Source organism: Podarcis erhardii, assembly GCF_964252035.2.
Source record: "Podarcis erhardii genome assembly, chromosome: 1".
Lineage (NCBI taxonomy): Eukaryota > Metazoa > Chordata > Lepidosauria > Squamata > Lacertidae > Podarcis > Podarcis erhardii.
This window is the reverse complement of record NC_138497.1, coordinates 78,332,457-78,351,251: the sequence shown is the minus strand read 5'-3', so window position 1 is coordinate 78,351,251 and position 18,795 is coordinate 78,332,457. Positions and strand designations below refer to the sequence as shown.

General features: G+C 43.4%; 1 protein-coding gene across 2 annotated transcripts in view; it reads left to right on the top strand.

The window, feature by feature from the left end:
- Positions 1–727: 727 nt before the first annotated feature.
- Positions 728–18,795, top strand: part of CD151 (CD151 molecule (Raph blood group)) — a 43,947-nt gene continuing 25,879 nt past the window's right edge. Inside the window, exon 1 of one of the 2 annotated variants that reach the window (XM_081880692.1) lies at positions 728–882. The gene's annotated coding sequence lies outside the window, so the exon portion shown is untranslated. The remainder of the gene's footprint in view (positions 883–18,795) is intronic. The other variant, XM_081880691.1, reaches the window with a different exon arrangement.

Below are 18,795 nucleotides of genomic sequence, written 5' to 3'. Positions count from 1 at the left end.
CCATACACACATGTGTAAGCATATTTATCACAGTGGGCAGGATCCTGATAGAAAGGGAAACAGAAGTTGCATTTTACCATGGACAAAATGGTGTGGTTTATGTGCTGAGAAAATACATACCTGCAGCAACAAAAGCACCACAAGGAAGATTAATTGTAGTCCTCAAACAATATATGATTTAAGACTTGCATATTTTACTGTACTAGTAATCAATGGTGATTGTCTGGCGCAATTTTGCAGATCAAAGAATTTACCAACTTTGGTCCAACCTCTTCGAAATGTGCCTTAAAGCTGCATGGGATTGCAGCCTCTAGTAATTTAAAATAAAGGTACCATCCCTTCTGTTCCACACGAATTCCAGTGAGCATTTGAGTGATTTTATGGTTTTGCCACATATTTTTTTTGTCTGCTTTAATGTTTTTACTGCTATTTTAAATGTTAGAATTTAAATGTTTCATGTGAGGTGCTGTAACTCACCTTGGGAGGGTATATGCACCCTAAAGAGGTGGGTTTAGAAAGCAACTTAAAAAATAATCGACATAGCCATGCCCTTAGAGAATCCAGTATAGGAATAATCCGCCTCCATTCAGAACAGTCGCTCCTACAATCCTAGTCCTGATTGAGGACTAGGATTCAAACTTTCTCTGCCCCGCCTAACTGAAGGGCAATGATCGCCTTCTTCCGCTAGGCGTCCCAGACTCGTCGCAGAGAAAGATCAGAGTTTATTCAAACAGTTAAAAATATTCCATTAGCCGCAGGGGCCGAGAACTGGGAGGGGTCTGCGGAGTAGTAGCCGCTTGCTTTGCAGTCTCGCTCGCCGCGCTGTCTGGAAACGGATTCTCGCCGAGAACAGAGAAGACCACCGTCATCGCGAGGAAAAAGGTCTGCGCCGGCTCTGGGGCCCGGGGGTTTGTTGGATCGGGCGCGCACGAGGTTGCTTGCGTGTAAGGGAAGGAAAGCAAGCAAGTGGCCAGAAAGAGGGGAGGGGAGGCGGGCGGCGGCGGAAATCCATCCACCTGGAGCGGCAACAAAGGCAACCCTCGCGCTCTGGCCTTGAAGCAAGGAAAGCGCGCTTGCTTTTGCGAGGTTGTTTGGGCAGGTTTGAATCTTCCTGGAGTTGAGCGAGGAGGAGGGGAGCAAATGTGGGCGCGCGAGGCCCGCAAAGTTAGTGAAAGCGGCTTGGGTGAGAGTGCGAGGGATGGGAGACTTCTCTTCCTCTTTGCGCAGGTCTGGGGAAGCCAAGATGCCTTTTGCTTCGAGGAGGAGGAGGAGGAGGAGGAGGGTGGGCGGCGCAGGAGCGCCGAAAGGGGCCCCTCGGTTGGGGTCAGGCTTGGAAAGGGCGGCGCGGGGAGAAGAAGGTACGAGGCCCACGAAGGTGAATGTTGTTTTGATCTCCGAGGGAGTGAGCTCGAACTTGGTGTGTGAGGGGGAGAGAGCAGAGGGTAGAGTTCCTTTTGCTTTGAAACGCATGGGTGGCTCAAATTCCTCTCTCCAGACCGCATTTTTTCCGTTTATTTCATAACATTTTTTCTTAACCACCCCTTCATCATGCGAATCCAAGGGTGTGGAGTGCAGAAAGTGTGACAACCATTTATAAATGCAGTGAAACAAAAACAGAACGAGCCACAAGATTAAAAGGGCAAGCTGGAAATGCTAACTAAGGAACCCAAACATTTCTGACTAAAAATTCTGACTAGTATCTTGATGTTTCTTTAGCATGAAACCTAAAGGATACCGTTGGCTTATATACACTTAAATGTTTTCTTTCTGTTTAAAATCAAAAAAGCTTTCTGCCTACATCCTGGCCATCACAGCAGTTAAGGGAAAACATTTGAAAAGAATGAACTTTTGTACAGCAGGATTCTGCAACACAATCTGTTTCAATCTGCCTAATCTGGACCCTTCCTCTTTCTGGATAGCTGTGATAATAGTGAAGAAAATGTGGGAAACAGTCTAAAAGTATATGGCTTCTGAGGGAAGTTTTTGCTATCTGGACTTTAGGCTTAACTGTGTAGGCACACCTTCAAAGAGTTCATTTCCTGTGCTGTGGGGTTTTTGGTTCATCCAGTGCCTGGATTAAGGGCTCAGCCATTGGGAATCCAAGCCTTACTTAGGTCAACAAGGTTGGGGCAAACAGTCAGCTGGAAATGATTTTGCTTGGGTGGAATAACATTGAGTACAGATGAGAGATTTCAGAGAATTCACCCATCATTGCCCACCATATATATGCACATTTGGCAAGAGTTTCAAGACTGAAAAACCAGTTGGAGTAGAGTACATAGCAGGGCAGAAAATAAATGAATATGTATTCCAGAGAGATGGCTCTCTATGCTACTTTTAAATCTGTTTAATGCATCATTTCATTTGCTGTCTAACTTTTTTCAAAAAAATTAAAATGTACATGAAATGTCAGATTTAAAAAAATCTAATACATTTTACTATTCAGTGTGATTTACTGGATTACAATAGGGATTGCATAAGGCCCTTTATCTTGAAGTGATTCTTGGGGACGAAAGTTTTGTTTCAGAACCCATCACCAGCAATTTAAGTTCAGTATTGAACATGCAAGAAAACTTTGCAGGGGCTCCATGCGATCTGCCTCTGTTTTAACTCTGCACCTGTCTGACTACTCTTGACTTCTGAAGGCAGTTATGCAAATGATGAGGAAGCATGAGTGAGCCATATTACCACCATAATGTGGGGAGAAGATACTTGCATTTCTTCCTCTGTGGTGAGACAAATGCAGAAATAGTTCATATGCATCTTTTCTGAGGTGTGATGCAGGTTGCCCCTACACATGTAGCAGTGGAAGCAGGCCATGATAAAGCATTTGTGAACATTTGTTCACTTCCTCCCATGATTTTTCTGGGAACTATATTTCACTACATTTTCTTAAGAACTGTAAATGTGAATGGTATAGAACAAAGTTGGGGAATCTGCAACCCTTCAGATGTTAGGCTCCCAACTTCCATCAGCCCCAACTGATGCCTGAGAATGATGGACATTTTAATCCAACAGTGTCTGGCGAGTGACCTCCCCTGATACAGGCCTTTGAGAATCCCCTTTGGGCTGCAGAAGCCGCTAATGCTGTTTCCTTTTATTTTTGCAGACACACCCTTCCTCCTCTGTAATGGGAAGACATTATAGTAAAAGGAGCTTTTTCTTGAAGTGCTGCATTACACCACAGTGCCAGGCTAGCTAGGGCATCCAAGAAGCTGCACCTCTTAATTATCTAATGGATTGTACAATCTTGCACGGTCTGGGGTGGGGCAGGGCATATGCTTCTTGCGATTGTATTATTTGTTTCGATCCTCAGTTGACTGAGGAGGGTATGTGTTTATCTGCATGTTTGTATGTGTGTGCAGGCCATGATGGAGGAAAGGAGAGGGTTGTGGCCTAGCAGGGAAAGGGGCAAATGGTGTGGCTCAGGCAACTGTGAGGGGAAAATGAAAAAAGAAGAGAGGACGGCAAAGGGCAGTTGGACCTGTAGGCAGTTCTGGGCAACTGTATCTAGGATCTTAGAACAAACAAAGGCAAAAAGCTGCAGGCTGCAGTGGAATTTCCTGGCATTGACTGTCAAGGGCTGGAACCGAGCCTTAAAGGAGCAAAGTCCATTTTTTAAACAATGCAGGCCATAAGAAAGTCAAGTTTACCTGAGTTTGGAGTGAAATACTGTAATGAATCAGATTCTGGGTCTTGCATTGCAGCAAGGGTTCTAAGGTGAGAGATATCTGGAGAGCATGTTAATTTCTGGACCAAAACATACATCTCTTTGTGAAAGAGGTTGTGAAAGAATAACACTGTTCTATTTATTTTTAAAGGTTATACACACCATCTTGCTTTGGGTGGCACAGGCTTCCTCTGTGAGTTTAGGAGAACTAGTCTATGTGTAGCCTTGGTGCCATGCAGAGTTAGCTGTGGCCTGAACCTATCACGTTTACTGGGTTGAAGCAAGCCTAACTGATTAGTTATTAAGCTACAATCTTTTTCTACAAAGTACGCCCCAACTTATTTCAGAGGAACCTGCTCTTGTGTAAATATACATAGGATTGCAACTAGTCTAGACCTAACTTGGACCATTCCCCAGGTTGAAATGTGGATACATGGAGAGCACATTTTCCTAGACTGGGAATGTGTGCACCTTGCTGACCTGGAGGCTTTGTCCCAAGTGTTAGTGGGTGGGCCAACTAAAGGAGTTCATCTCTCATTCTCAGGTCCTCATCTTTTTAGGTTCACTTCTGTAGTCTTCCCATTTTATGCCATTCTCAGTTCCTTACCTCTGTGGATTCAGCCTCTTGTGGCAATGGAAGAAAGTGTGGAGATTCCAAATACAGTGGTACCTTGGGTTAAGTACTTAATTTGTTCCGGAGGTCCATTCTTAACCTGAAACTGTTCTTAACCTGAAGCACCACTTTAGCTAATGGGGCCTCCTGCTGCCGCTGTGCCGCTGCACGATTTCTGTTCTCATCCTGAAGCAAAGTTCTTAACCCGAGGTAATATTTCTGGGTTAGCGGAGTCTGTAACCTGAAGCGTATGTAACCCGAGGTACCACTGTACTAAAAGGCATATATCTCAAATGTGCAAATTAGCTTACACATACTTTTACTATTTGCTTGTACCCTCCCCTTTCTGCCTTCGTTAGTGGCAATTGATAGGCTGAAAGAATATAAAGGGCATACGCTCTTCCCATTTATATATTAAAAATGTCTGGTTGGCTGCAGGTGATTCTGAGTCACTATAGTTGAATGGCGATTTACAGGCTTGACACACATTGTGACCAGGCTTCTTTAAGCATTTACTTTAGACTGGCTTAGGTGGAAGGGTCTGACTGAAGGCAGGGGTAGCAGGCAGCAAGAAGCTCAAGACTAGAAAGCAAGTATTTACCACAGTGGGGCCCTGAACTTCGCTTGGATTTCAGGATACGCCACCAGTCATCAAAATTCAAAACCTGCCGTGATGTTGTCAGCCTTTCATTTGCTCACATTAAACTTAGTTAAAAATTAATGGGGTCGTGGGAAATCAATGTAAGTAGGCATGGACTATGTCAGTGGGTTTTAAAAGCAAACAAACTTGGAATAAATTCAATAGGTTTTCACAAGAAAAAGACTGCCTGCCATGTTAAAATTCTAGCTGCCTTCACTTTGAATATGTAATTGCTTTTGGCAAAGAAAACATGTGTTTAAAAGAAACATAGCTGATTTTCCATCCCCTGCTCTGAAGGTTGTGTAACAGAACAGGATTCTTGATGGAGTAAACACACACCTCGTGCCAGCATTTCTAGCATGCCATTTGCCAAGTTGCATCCTTGGGGTGCTCATAGTGTTAGCAATGGGGAATCACAGGAGCAGGCCCTCACACTTGTCTCTGCAGCAGTGCATGGCTCATTTTTTATTTATCCATTTAGATGTGAAAATGTCCAAGAACCCAAACTGATTTTGCTTTAAATGACACACACGTGTGTGTGTGTGTGTGTGTGTGTGTGTAAGGGAAGTTGGGTTCCCTCTGGAATTTGCTATCCCATGCAATCTGTTCCACAACACTTCGTAGCTTAAACCAGCCTTGTTCCATGAAATGTGCTTCCCCCCTCCGCCCATCCTCTCAAAAACCATGTCCTCTGACCCAGGAACATTATTTCCTTTTGTTCCTAAAGGAAACATGCTGCCCTAGGACTGCTGAGTACAGCTCCCACAGAGAGTGCTGGAAGTTGCCCTAAAATAGCATATGGGCCTCCTGCAATGAAAACAAAGCCAGTATTAATTCCAGTTTGAGAGGAGCCACTCCTGCGGGGCAGGCTGGACTTTGCTACTAGCCACACAGATGGCTAAAGAGAAGCCAGTGTAGCAGAGACAGTTCAACATTGCATGCTGGAAAAAAGGCCCACAGTTCCCAGTGGTAATATGAACCTTAAATCTATGGCCTACTGCTAGACCCCAAGCCCATCCCCTCAGTCAACATGTGGCAAAGCATCTCTTGGCTACTTGTTCCTACTTCTTTTGCACCAAAACCCACCACTTACCTTCCCTCCCACCTGCCAGGGCTAGAAAAACATCTTTTAAAATATAATCTTGAACTCTGATAGAGTGGTACCTTGTTACTCAAACGGCTTGGCTCCCAAACAAATCGGCTCCCGAACACCGCAAACCCAGAAGTAAGTGTTCTGGTTTGCGAGCATTTTTCGGAAGCCAAATGACTGACGCCGCTTCTGCTTGAGTGCAGGAAGCTCCTGCAGCCAATCGGAAGCTGCGCCTTGGTTGGCACACGGTTTCAGGAGTTGAACGGACTCCTGGAATGGATTAAGTTCAAGAACCGAGGTACCACTGTAATGTATTTTTCTTGCTGGATGGAGGACAGAGGAGGTTGTGTGTGTGTAGAAATTGGCCTACTGTGCAAAGATAAAATTTACACTAAGTGCTCTGCCTGCTTTTGCCTCCGTTCTCACTGCCTGCCACTGGCATTATTATTATTATTATTATTATTACTCGGAAGGTTCTCCAGAATGGATTGCCGGCCTTGGACTGAGAAAAGTTCCCCACCCCTGTGTTAAGCCAAACTTTGGCTTAGCTCAGCGTGGTGTGGGAGTAAACAGGACCAGGGTGGAGCAAAGCACTGTCCGGTTCAAAGACATTGCAAGGAAAATCCATATTCTTACAAGTTCTGTTCATCCAGGAATAAACTGGGTAGGGAAGGTTGAAATCATTCCCCACATATTTCCTCACTTGCAGTGGTGGCTGTTAAGAGTCCTTGCATTTAAACCTACATGCCAAGCAGGAAACTTTACCCTGGGATGCAGCAGCATTGTGTTGCCTCAATATTTTGTTTTGTTTTTTCAAAAAACAGGAAAGGAATTATTCTTGTTTCCACTTAGTAACAGAAACCAGGGTAAATTATTCCGCCTGTGACCAATAACTATAGCATTACCTTTTGACACTATAAAGACATATAGGAAATGGGTTGTTATTTATAATAAGCAGTCAATTTACCCTTTTCAGCCTGTTTCTTTGATTCTGAGGGATAGTCAACATAAGTGTATATGATTATATCACCTTGCAGAACCCAAGCATATTGATGGTTAGAGGTGCTGGGTGTCAGATATCAGTCTTATGCATTATGCCCTCTGGTGATTTCTGGAAGAAAATGGAAGATAGTGTTCATCATGTTTGGTTGTCTATTGAAACATTTTATGATTTTATAATTTAAATACGTCTGCTTTGGTAAAACTTAAGACATTAATTGAAAGTATATTATTGGAAGTAAAAAAAGAATTACCGGTAGGTTGTATCCAATATTTGTCACACTCCATTATTGCCTTTAATTTCGGTGGGTTCTTAACCTAAACCCATTAATTTCAGTGTGCCTGCTTTGAGTATGTCTAACATTTGATGCAGCTGGTTACTGCCAAATACAGCTAGCTGTATTTGATTGTATATTCATTCATTCTCAGTGGAGAGCAAAGATCCTTATTCCTCTTATAAGACCCAGTAGCTCTCAGAGCAGTCTTATTTTCGTCTTTGTGAAATAAATTCCTGTGTTTCGGTTCAAATACAGTTACAGATAGGTAGCCGTGTTGGTCTGCCATGGTCAAAACAAAATAAAAAAATTCCTTCCAGTAGCACCTTAAAGACCAACTGAGTTAGTTCTAGGTATGAGCTTTCGTGTGCATGCACACTTCAGAAGTGTGCATGCACACGAAAGCTCATACCTAGAACTAACTCAGTTGGTCTTTAAGGTGCTACTGGAAGGTTCAAATACAGTTCACCTGTCCCATTTCAGAGACATGGGGGTAGCTGGGAAGTGGAGGAAGAGAAATATGGCCATGTTCTTTCTCAGTCTCGAAAGCATTTTTTAAGGTGGCAGATAGTGCAGAGGCTAGAGAGAGGGATAGTTGTGTCACTTATTCCCCATTTGTGTTGCAGAAGACCATGTCCAGTGGGCACCTATGACTTGTGCAATTGCATTCAGTATGATGATAGACATGGTCTGTCCACAAAGTGTGGCATTTTAAACATATAAGGTATTCTTCAAATTACTGGGAAAATGAGGGCAGGATCCTGCACAAGTAAAAAAGAAACAGCTGTATGCTTCTTTTGTGCAGAAAAAGTGATGATATGGAAAAGCTCTAGCTGCCTGCAGTAGTTCCTGCTATGAAACCTCTGTGCATCCAGTGTATAGTGTCTGTTCAGTCACTGCACTGCTTTTGTGTTCAATAGATAGATGTCAGCTGAAAACAAAGGGAGCAACACATGTGCTTCTTTTATGTGAAATTATTTAGAACCCTGCTGCTTAAAACAAGAAAGAAAAGAAAAGAAAAGAGAAGAGAAGAGAAGAAAAGAGCCATTTAGCTACATTCACTTTGATAGGCACTGTGTATAAGCATTTTAACAGTGAGGTAAACTGTGTACTGATCCCTTTGTGGGAGTGCTTCCACTACCTTTGTGGTGGAGCAGAGGTGGCTAATTATTCCTCCAGATATTGCTGGACTGACATTCCTATCAAACCTGACCAGCATGGCCCAGTGGTCAGAGGTGATGGGCTTTATAGTTCAGCAACATCCTGAGGGCGATGGGTAAGCCAGCCATGCTGTAGTGTAGAGCAGTGTTTTTCAACCAGTGTGCCGTGGTACCCTGGGGTGCCTTGAATGATGGTCAGGGGTGCCACAGTCAACACTGGCCTCTATCCTCCTTTCTTTCCCTCCCTCTTTTGATGCCCTCTTGAGTTTCTGCCTTCTAAAGGGCTTGCACAGCTGTTCGTTGTGGCAGCCCTGCTGCTGCCACTGCTGCTTCGTGTTCACCTTTGGCCAGTCTCTGTTGGGCCACTGAGCCTGAGGGCATCCTCTGCCCAGGTCCCTGTGGGGCAGCATGAGGAGGCACATCTCTTTGGAGCACGGGGGAGCAGTGGCTGCCCAAGGACACCCAAGGAGACAGGAGAGGAGGCTGAGAGAATATTCCACAAGGGAGGGTGTTCAAAAAGGGTGAAATGCTGCTAGCTCTGCAGACAAGGGGTGACATAACTGGGCTTCTGAGCCTCACAGGGGTGCCGCAGAAAGAAAGTAGTTGGTCAAGGGAGCCGTGGACTCAGAAAGGTTGAAAACCTCTGGTGTGTAGAGGATTTGCTGTGGGAACTGGAACTGGGCTGACTGTGTCAGTTCCACATTCAGAGAAATGTGCTTTCCACAGTTTTGTTGCAGAGTTTAGGTGCTGCTGTGCCTTCCCTCCAGCATTGGCGTCTGGCTTGCCAATAAACTGCCTTTTTAAACCGCCCTTGTCTTTTTGTTGATGGACTGCCCATTGATTTCCCTCTGATGTATACAGAGAGCTCTTCAAAGCAGCTGAGCAACAATTTTGCTGGGTCCTCTCAAAACTATGTGGCGCTGGGAAGGTGGGGAATATAGGGAGAGGGAAGCACTTGTGTTTTTAGCAACAAGCACTGTTAATTTTGGTTCCCCGGAGGATTAATTTCAGGATCTGGTTTAGTAGGTGGTTATGGCTGTTGTAGCAACAGAGCGGGGAGGGGAGCTTGACTGAGAACCATCCTCTCACTGGCACTGATGCATCTTTATTCAGAAGTAAGTTCCACTCATTTTAGTAGTGTTTACTCCAAAGTAAGTGTGCATGGAATTACAGCCGTGGTTTTGGACAATGCAGTATACTGCACCCCCCACTCTGAGCAGTCCCCTTCCCTTCCTCTGGAAAGGATAGGAATGAGGCTTTCTATTTATTAATAGTGACAAATGTGCTTGGATTTCAAAATGGAAGGCAGGGAAACTTGTGTAAATCTGTCCACGGCTTGCTGTAAGAAAGGAACAGAAATGTGGCTGAAAAAGTGGTCCCTGGCTCTGCTGCAAGTTAGTGGCACATCCTGGAATTACATTTGCATCCATTTCTGGTCCATTCAGATTATGGTAAATCATTGGTTTCACGGCTGTTGATAATGTGTATTCCTGCTCTTGGTGTGTGCTAAATGTTCCTCTTGTTAAAAAGCAAGGGCTCCCATCTCTTCCAGCGTGGATTGGTGGACCCAGGCAGCTCATTTCCAGCAGGTTCTGCTACATTTATTTAATATATTTATATCCTGACTTTCACGGGCGCCAACTTGGGGCCCAGGCCTTGTGGGGCCTCTGAGATCATGCCCGAGTCCTCGCGAGACCTCCCAACGTGACTTCCGGTTTGTACCGGAAGTTGCATCACAGCCCCCAGGCCTCCTGGGCCTCCTATAGTTGGCACCTATGTTGCCTTTACATCATTTGATGTCAAGGAGTGTCTCCACCCCCATTGTTCAACCCAGATGCTGAGGTCCAGCGCCGAGGGCCTTCTGGCGGTTCCCTCACTGCGAGAAGCGAAGTTACAGGGTACCAGGCAGAGGCCCTTCTCGGTAGTGGCGCCCACCCTGTGGAACACCCTCCCATCAGATGTCAAGGAAATAAACAACTACCTGACGTTTAGAAGACATCTGAAGGCAGCCCTGTTTAGGGATGTTTTAATGACTGATGTTGTAATGTATTTTTAATCTTCTGTTGGAAGCCGCCCAGAGTGGCTTGGGAAACAAAGCCAGATGGGTGGGGTATAAATAATAAATTATTATTATTATTAAATTATTAAGGTGGCTCGTGTAAAACTATCAAATCATGTTTAAAAGTTGACTTATTTTTTTAAAAATGCATTTTAAAAAGCCAATAGAGCCAAACACACCAAGACTACATCAGAGAAAGGGAGCAATTTAGAGGCAGCAATCTTTAGGAAAATGCCCAAGAGAAATGTTTTTAATATGTTTGCCATATAAATGAGAGTGGAGACGTGCTAACTCTGTTTCTTTGGGAAGTGAATTCCAAAGGTGGGATGTGAAAAGTAAGAAGGCCCTGTTCATGGTCACCAGCCACCTCAACTCTGAAGAGGTGGTAATATGAAAGCCATGTCCTCATAAACTCTAGCAAGAAAATCTCCATCCCTGTCAATACATTCCTAATCACATAATCAGAATCCTGTGTATTAAGCAACAATTACATGTCTCCCTGTTTTGGTTATGAGTCACTATCTTATTTCTAGAACTCTTGCCTCTTTACTCGTCCACCATCAGTTTTCTTATGCCCAAGATTTCTCTTCATCAGTGTGCATTTTTCTGAGGTGTCCGTTTATCAGTGAATCTCCTCCCTTTATCATCTGTTTCCTTCCATTTGTCAGTATCTTCAAGAAGTATTTATAGACTAATCTTTTGCTCAGGCCTAAGTTGTGTGACTCACTTCCTCGGTTTTCCTCTTAACCAGCCAATTCTGTGACAAAATAAAGGGCACTAATGATTATGCACTTAAAACAGACAGGAGGGATTTGTGGACAACTTCTGCTCTCAAGCTGACTATTTTAGAAGAGGCATCACACAAGGAGAGCAGAAGTTGTCCACAAGTCCCTCCTGTCTGTATAAGTGCATAATCATTAGTGCCCTTTATTTTGTCACAGTATTTACTTTGCTTCTAGGGAAATGTTGAAGCCTTCATTCCCTGGGGGCAAGGGGGGCAGAGCTGGAGTCAGGGTGGGCGGGGCTGAAGCTCAAAGTGGGCAGGGCCAGAGCACGAGGCCCCCCTCTTCTTTCTCCCCCCTCCTCCTCTTCCTCTCACTTCTCTTTCCCTCACTACAGAAAATCTCCCCACTCCATCCCAAGGCAATTAGGCTTGAGGGAAGGGGAGAAATTACCAATTCATGCAAATTTATATCCTGACTTTTACAGTCATTTTGCATCAGAATGCACAGCAGGTTATTTCAGCTTGTTTTTAACTCTCTTCCTAAAATCGGTGGTCTGATATTGTCTTTCCTCCCTACCCAGCAGCAACACACAGTAGTCCTGCATTAGGGCTTCAGGTGCAAGAAATTAGCTTTCCTTGTGAAAGTGACTGGAGTGAGGCTGGGTTTAGCAAAGTTAGTCCAGATCGAAAAGGGTTGTGTTCCTGAGCCTCACTCTTGACACTTCACTGAAAGACGCTAGTCCTTTTTTATTGTTCTTCTCATCTCAATAACTGTTGAAGTGGCTTCTGTAAATCAATGGTGCAAAGTACTTTTAGAATGAAAGGAGCTTTATTTAAGATGATGATGTTCTATGCAGTGGTGTTTCCATCAATCACCCCCTCAGAGAGCTGTCTTGGAGGCTGACTTCCCAATATAAACACAACGGAGCCAACTGTCTCTCTTGAGGATTCTATAGCACTCTCTGTAAGATGATATTATTGAATACACAGAGGATCTTCTCTCTCTCTCCCTCTCTCTACACACACACACACACACACACACACACACACACAGGCTTTGTCATTAGCTAAACAGTTCCCTAAAATATGCTTGGTTGAGGCCAGAGATTCTCCTTAAACTCTGCAGATTGTGAAATAAAATCCTTTTTACTGACCAAATGCATTTTTCCTTAGCTGTGGGTTTAAAATAGAGATCAGCAACTGGAAGACCCAGGGCCACATCTGAGGCCTCCAGTGATAACACAGAGACCAGAGCCATAGCTCGGTGGTAGAGCATACAGAAGGAGCCCTCCATTAAATCCTGGAGAGCTGATGCCAGTTGCCAGTGCTGAGCCAAATGAGCCAATGGCCTGTCTTGGTATAAGGTCACTTCCTATATTTCTAGAAGACAATTGGTGGCAACCACAGCACTCCCAAGGAACAGGATGATTCCCTGGCAATTTCTTTCAACCAAAGCCCTGTAATTTTACTCCAACTACAGACACACTATACGTTTAAAGCACATTTGAAGCACATTTTCTGCCTCAAAGAATTCTGGGCACTGTAGTTTGTTAATGGGTTGCTGGGAATGGTAACTCCATGAGGTGTAAACTTTACAGCCCAGAATTCTTTGAGGGGGGAAATGCATTTTAAAGGTATAGTGTGTACACATGAATGGCTCCTATTGCAACATAGGGATAACAAATGTGAAAAGTTCCTCCTCGCTCAGTGTGTATTTCTCCCAAGCTGCTATAAGATTGGTTGGGCTTGTGTGTGTGTTTGCTTTCCAAACTGTTTAATATTCAGTTAAGCCGTCTAGGAACCATGCATTTTAGGCATTGGAAGCCATATAAAAATCAGGTGGCTTGAGTCTGAGGTTCCTTTCTTTCCCACAAGTGTCTTGATAATAGAGGAATTTATTTAGATGGGTTCAGGTTTGTGCCTGTCAATGGCAGAAGTCTTTCCCCAAATATTTGGTCTTAAACCTGCAGAGAACATGTTTGCTCTTCATAGAGCAAGTCATGCAGCCCTTGTTCAGGCAAACGTCCTAATGTCATCAGATGCAGTTTGGCAGAGTTTTAAAAAACCAACCAAAAAATCTAATGGCATCTTAAAGATGAACAGATTAATTGTGGGATAAAGATTATAATAACCAGGAGTCTTTGGCAACTGTTTGCTTTCTATGGATCTCTCAAGAAATCTCTGTAGAAAACAGGGACAGTAAAGTCTAAGTGAGAGAAATGTGGGCAAATCTTACTTTCTTTGGGTGGGAGGGAAATCATGGTCTTCTGATTGAGGGCAGATTTCCATGACCTTTTCCTCCACCTCCCTGTTGGCTCATTCAAATAGTTTACAAAGCCGTCATGGGTTAAAAGGCAAGCCCTAATAATGTTTTCATGAGTTAGTCTTGTATTTGAGAGCAAGGAAGAGTGGTTTGTGGCTTTTGTTTGTTGGTAAGTGTGCAGGCTTATTTTTAAACATCCCTGCATATTAGTCCATGAGTAGAGCTGCTATCAGCTTTGTTTTTAACTCTGTGGAGATACTTAAGGGTTTTAGAACCACATGTCTATTGTCTTTGCAAACAGTTATTTTTGTCTGTTGTTATCTGATGTAGACACTTTCTTAGTCATACAGAATTTGCAGTGTGCTCATCATAAATATATGACCTTATGCATGCTTCAAGACTTGACTAACAGTTACCTAACATTTTTATTAAGGATTTTTAAATGTTACTATTCAAAAGAAGTCCAGGGACCAGGGGTAAACACATTTTTTAGAATTGTTATTTATTATTGTGGCTTGTTACTATGTTTTTTTGAGATCATGGGTGCTGTACAGAGAATGATTAAATTGGTTAGTTTGTTGTTTTAACCATTTTCGTTGGGGTTTGATGTTTTTGAAATTGTTTTAAAGGGTTAAATTATGCTTGAGCTGCCTATAAGGTAAGGGAAGTTAAGAATATGATGAATAGATGAAGATATATTTTCTTTAACATTCTGTTGACTTACTTGTCCTGCTAACTTTTTAAAAAACACCCTCCAATAAAGCTATATACTGGAATGCATTAGGCATATCTTGCAATAAATATTTCTGCTTAGGCTTGCCATATGCCTGGAATTTCCTGGACATACCTGGAATACTGCAGTTGGAAGCAGTGTCTGGGTGGAAATTGGCAAAATGTCTGGGAAAATCTGGATGTATGGCAACCCTAAGTAGAAATATTTATTGCACGATATGCCTAATGCAATCCAAAATAGCTCAACAACTTTCATGTCTAATTTTTTTGAAATATGGCAACCTTATTTCTCCTTCAACCATAGTTTTAAGCCTTTGGTCAGGTTCACACACAACGTGAAACCTTTTTGGGCACAGAAACACATTTGAAATTGAAGAAATTGCTCTTGGCATCACAAAATACCCATTTCACAGAGGAAAAAATGGTGATGCTTTCCCTCAAAAAGAAAACCAGACAAAACATTGACACCCTTGCCAAAAACAAATATAACACAGACTGAATGTGCAGGCAGCCTCTGCCCCCCCCCCCGAAAAAGAGCTTTCACTTTTTGGGTTGGTAATGCTCAGTTTGTGCTGTATTTGTTGACTTATGTCTCCGTTGAAATGTAAGGATTGCTTGGCCTTTGTTTCCTAAGGTCCTGTTTAGTGTTTAGATCTAAACTCAGGATAGGTTAAAGCAGAAATAGCTTCAGGACCTACTTTCTTTGTTCCTGTACAGGTTGAGACAAGTGTATCTGGCAACATGTGTGTGACTCAATAGATGTGTATAGTCTGTAATTATATGATTGTGTGAGCAAATGGCTTTGCAGAGCATATGCATGCTTGACATTACTTGGGGAGGAGCCCCCAAAGTGGGTGTAATGTATGTGAATGGAGAGTTAGAGCAGTTGAGAGAGGGCTGGGCCCTACCCTTGTAACAGGCTTTGTGTATGTGGCTTGGAAGAATCACTTCTTCCAGTCACTTCTTCTTCCAATCCACTTCTTCTTCTATCTCACTTGCCCATGCCTAATGTTCATTGTGAGTTTAAAAAGATGCTTAAAAATACATGTGTATGCAAATTTGCTGTATAAATGGGTGGACAAAAGGTAGATTGGAATCCAGCGGTAGATCTTGTGGGATAACCAGCCTCTTAGAACCAACATGCTCCAGTCTAATTAGCACATGAAGGGGTTAATACCATAGAGTGAGCTGTCCTGCCAGGCTTAGCTAGGTCAATTCTCCCCCCCCCCCCGCCCCCTTGTTCCCCTTCGGTCTACCTGAGAAGCTCAGCATGGAGCGTGATAAGAGCTGTTTGTTCCAAGCCATTCTTCTATTCCTATCCCAATAATTTATACTTTCACCACTATAACCAAGCTAAGTTTTACTGCCTGTGTTTACTGCCTGTGTTTACTGCCTGTGTTTTCGGGACCACATAACACCGGTTCTGAGAGATCTGCATTGGTTCCCAGTACGTTTCCGAGCATGATTCAAAGTGTTGGTGCTGACCTTTAAAGCCCTAAACGGCCTTGGTCCTGTATACCTGAAGGAGTGTCTCCACCCCCATCGTTCAGCCCGGACACTGAGATCCAGCGCCGAGGGCCTTCTGGCGGTTCCCTCATTGCGAGAAGTGAGGCTACAGGGAACCAGACAGAGGGCCTTCTCGGTAGTGGCGCCCGCCCTGTGGAACGCCCTCCCATCAGATGTCAAAGAGATAAAGAATTACCTGACGTTCAGAAGACATCTTAAGGCAGCCCTGTTCAGGGATGTTTTTAATATGTAATGCTGTATTGTTTTTAATACTGATTGGGAGCCGCCCAGAGTGGCTGGGGAAACTCAGCCAGATGGGCGGGGTATAAATAATAAATTATTATTATTATTATTATTATTATTATTATTATGGCTGATATATGGAAAAGCACATGAACCTGACCTTTGAAGAGTTTGTAAATCCTACTTTAACTTACCAAACGTGATCTTTTTCTGTGCTAGGGGAAGAGGAGAGCTTTGGGAGGAACTTAGAAGGGCATCTCACTCCCTTTCTGATTCCTTTTCCTTGCTTAGCTGGTGAATGAAGACCCCAAATGACTTACATGCCTGCTTTCATTAGCAGGAAAGCTGATGGTGAGCATGAGGAACTGCGATAATTCCCTTCTCTGTGTATGCATTTATAAGTAACAAGATGACATTGCCTGCAGGATCTTTCTAGTCTTGCTAATAAAGAACATCTTGAGATGTGTATAAACAGCTCCAGAGAATTCTGCATGTTACACTTTGCATGGTCTTGTGCAGCCAATAACTCATGGTGAATGAGAACAGAATGTCTTAGAATGAAACACAGGCTGTTTAGAAAGAGGGGTGGAACCAAAGAGCACCCCAAATCTAAACACTGCCTAAGTTTCGTGGAGTTTCATTGGCCTCTGCTTGTCTGGGCACACTAGTGAGGTTTTGTAGCGGTAGGTTGATGTGTGGGCATCTATGTCTTGGCATGCGGTTGGGTTTGCTGGCCTTTGTGATCTCTCAACTGTGTGATTCCTTTTTCCTGCAAGTCTAAAGTTGCAGGCACAGAATGATTATTTATTAAAATATTTATATAGTGCTGTATCAGAAAAATGTTTGCAACAATATACAAACATAAAACCAAACAATAAAATCATATCAAGCTAATAACAAGTTAAAAGCAAAAAGAAATGGTGCCAGTCCTCATCCCATTTTTTTCTTCAGCTTTACACTTCATGTTTGAAGTCAGGTTTGTGTGCACAGTGAAGCAATGCTATGTGAATTAAGGCGCGGCAGGGATGGGGCGGGGCTAGGCTTGATTGAAAGGGGAAATAATGCCTTGGGTGGCTTTAAACTTGCAATCTCCTGTGCTCAGACTGAGGCAATGTGTCTAAAGCTAAAGAGATCTTTGCCTCCTTTCTTCTGATAAGTGGGGACTTGCAGTAGTTTCCTGAACTTTGCCCTTGATTGGATCAACACTATGAGTGCAGTGAAGGATTTTGTGTGCTCTGCACATGTAGGCTAGTACATTTCTATTGAGTGCAAATAAGAGCACACCCTCAAGGGGAGTTGTTTTAAAGAGAAATTTCTAGCCCCCACCATTGTGAAAATGTATAGGCAGACATGTTGAATCGAAGAAGTTCGAGGGGTGGGACTGAGCAAGTTTTCCAATTAGTGGGGTGAGGGTTTTGTTTTGTTTTGCAAAAGCAGAATAAGCAGTATGATCACTTGCTGGATTTGCCTAATTCACATAGGTTGCAGAACCCAGATTTTCTTGCAATGGAATGTAGCATACTGGAACACAAAATTATGGGGCAGGAATTTTAGTGCAGCATATATGCAGCTCTGGCGCTAGATAGTCTGTTCCTGTGAGTTGTGTTGACTTCGCATTTCCAGAGCACTGTAGAAAAGACTGATTCGTTCTTCTTGATGGAAATGAAAAGAATATGCTAGCAGTTAAGTGGGATGGTCTGTATAGCTTGTTTAATTTCCAGTAGTACTTTCCTTGGGTTACTGATTTAAATGCAAGAACAGTCTCGTTGTTCAGTGGGATGCTATTCCTGGCCAGGGCCAGTGGAGACAGCAATGATTGTTCTATGACTCACTGGCCATCCATCCTCCATAAATCAGCATGCTTCATAAACCTCCTGCTGTTCTCTGACTACAGCACTAAAATTGATGGGAGAGCCCTCTTTTAGCACCTCTTCACAATCTTGCTTGCTTTACTAGCAGTGCTATGCAACTTGTGGAAGATGGGGATGGGACTAACAAGATCCCATGTAGCTTTAAGAGCTTCGTGGAAGAACATGTGATAATGCACATTGGCCAATAGACCAGTTCAATGAGCATTAATCAGAACCCAGAAACTTCAAATTCTGTTTATTATGTACACACAGAAGTCTAGTCAAGCTACCCATATATTTTAAGCATGTTGGATCAGAGTCATGCATAGCTAAATGCTGTCCCTCACTGGGAGAGAAAATATGAGAACATGGTTAATGTGCAGTTGAGTGCAGCTTTAAAATGGAAATATAATACTTTGAAGCAGCTGGTAGGCATTTACTTTTGGGTGTCCTGTTCCATAGTTAACATGATGCTTCCAACTTCTTCCAGCTGTGACATGTCCATACAAGGGTTGAAAGAACTGATTCATGCACTATGATGGTACATCTCATCATAGATGTGGCCTCTGCTGCACTGATCTGGAATCAGCCCAGCAAATTGCAGTCCTTACCAGCATTCTACAGGGGAGAGGAGAGGTAGGCTCTCATTCAGAAAAAGGGCAACCAAAAGGATCCAAGGAGATGAAACAACTGCCCTGTGCGGAAAGGTTGCAGCGCCTGGAACTTTTTGCTTACTAGAAAACTTCTATCAGGGCTGAACCCGCAGCCATTTCTCCTGCTAACCACAAGAAGAGCCACAGGCCTATCTAGCCCAACATTCTGTTTCTCAACAGTAGCCAACTAGATGCGAATTGGAAGTGTAGAAACAGGACACTCACCACCATAGCAGTTTCCCTCTTGTGTTCCCAGAAGCTGGTTTTCAGAGATTTACTGTCTCTGGTACTGGATGTAATATACAGGCATCACTACTT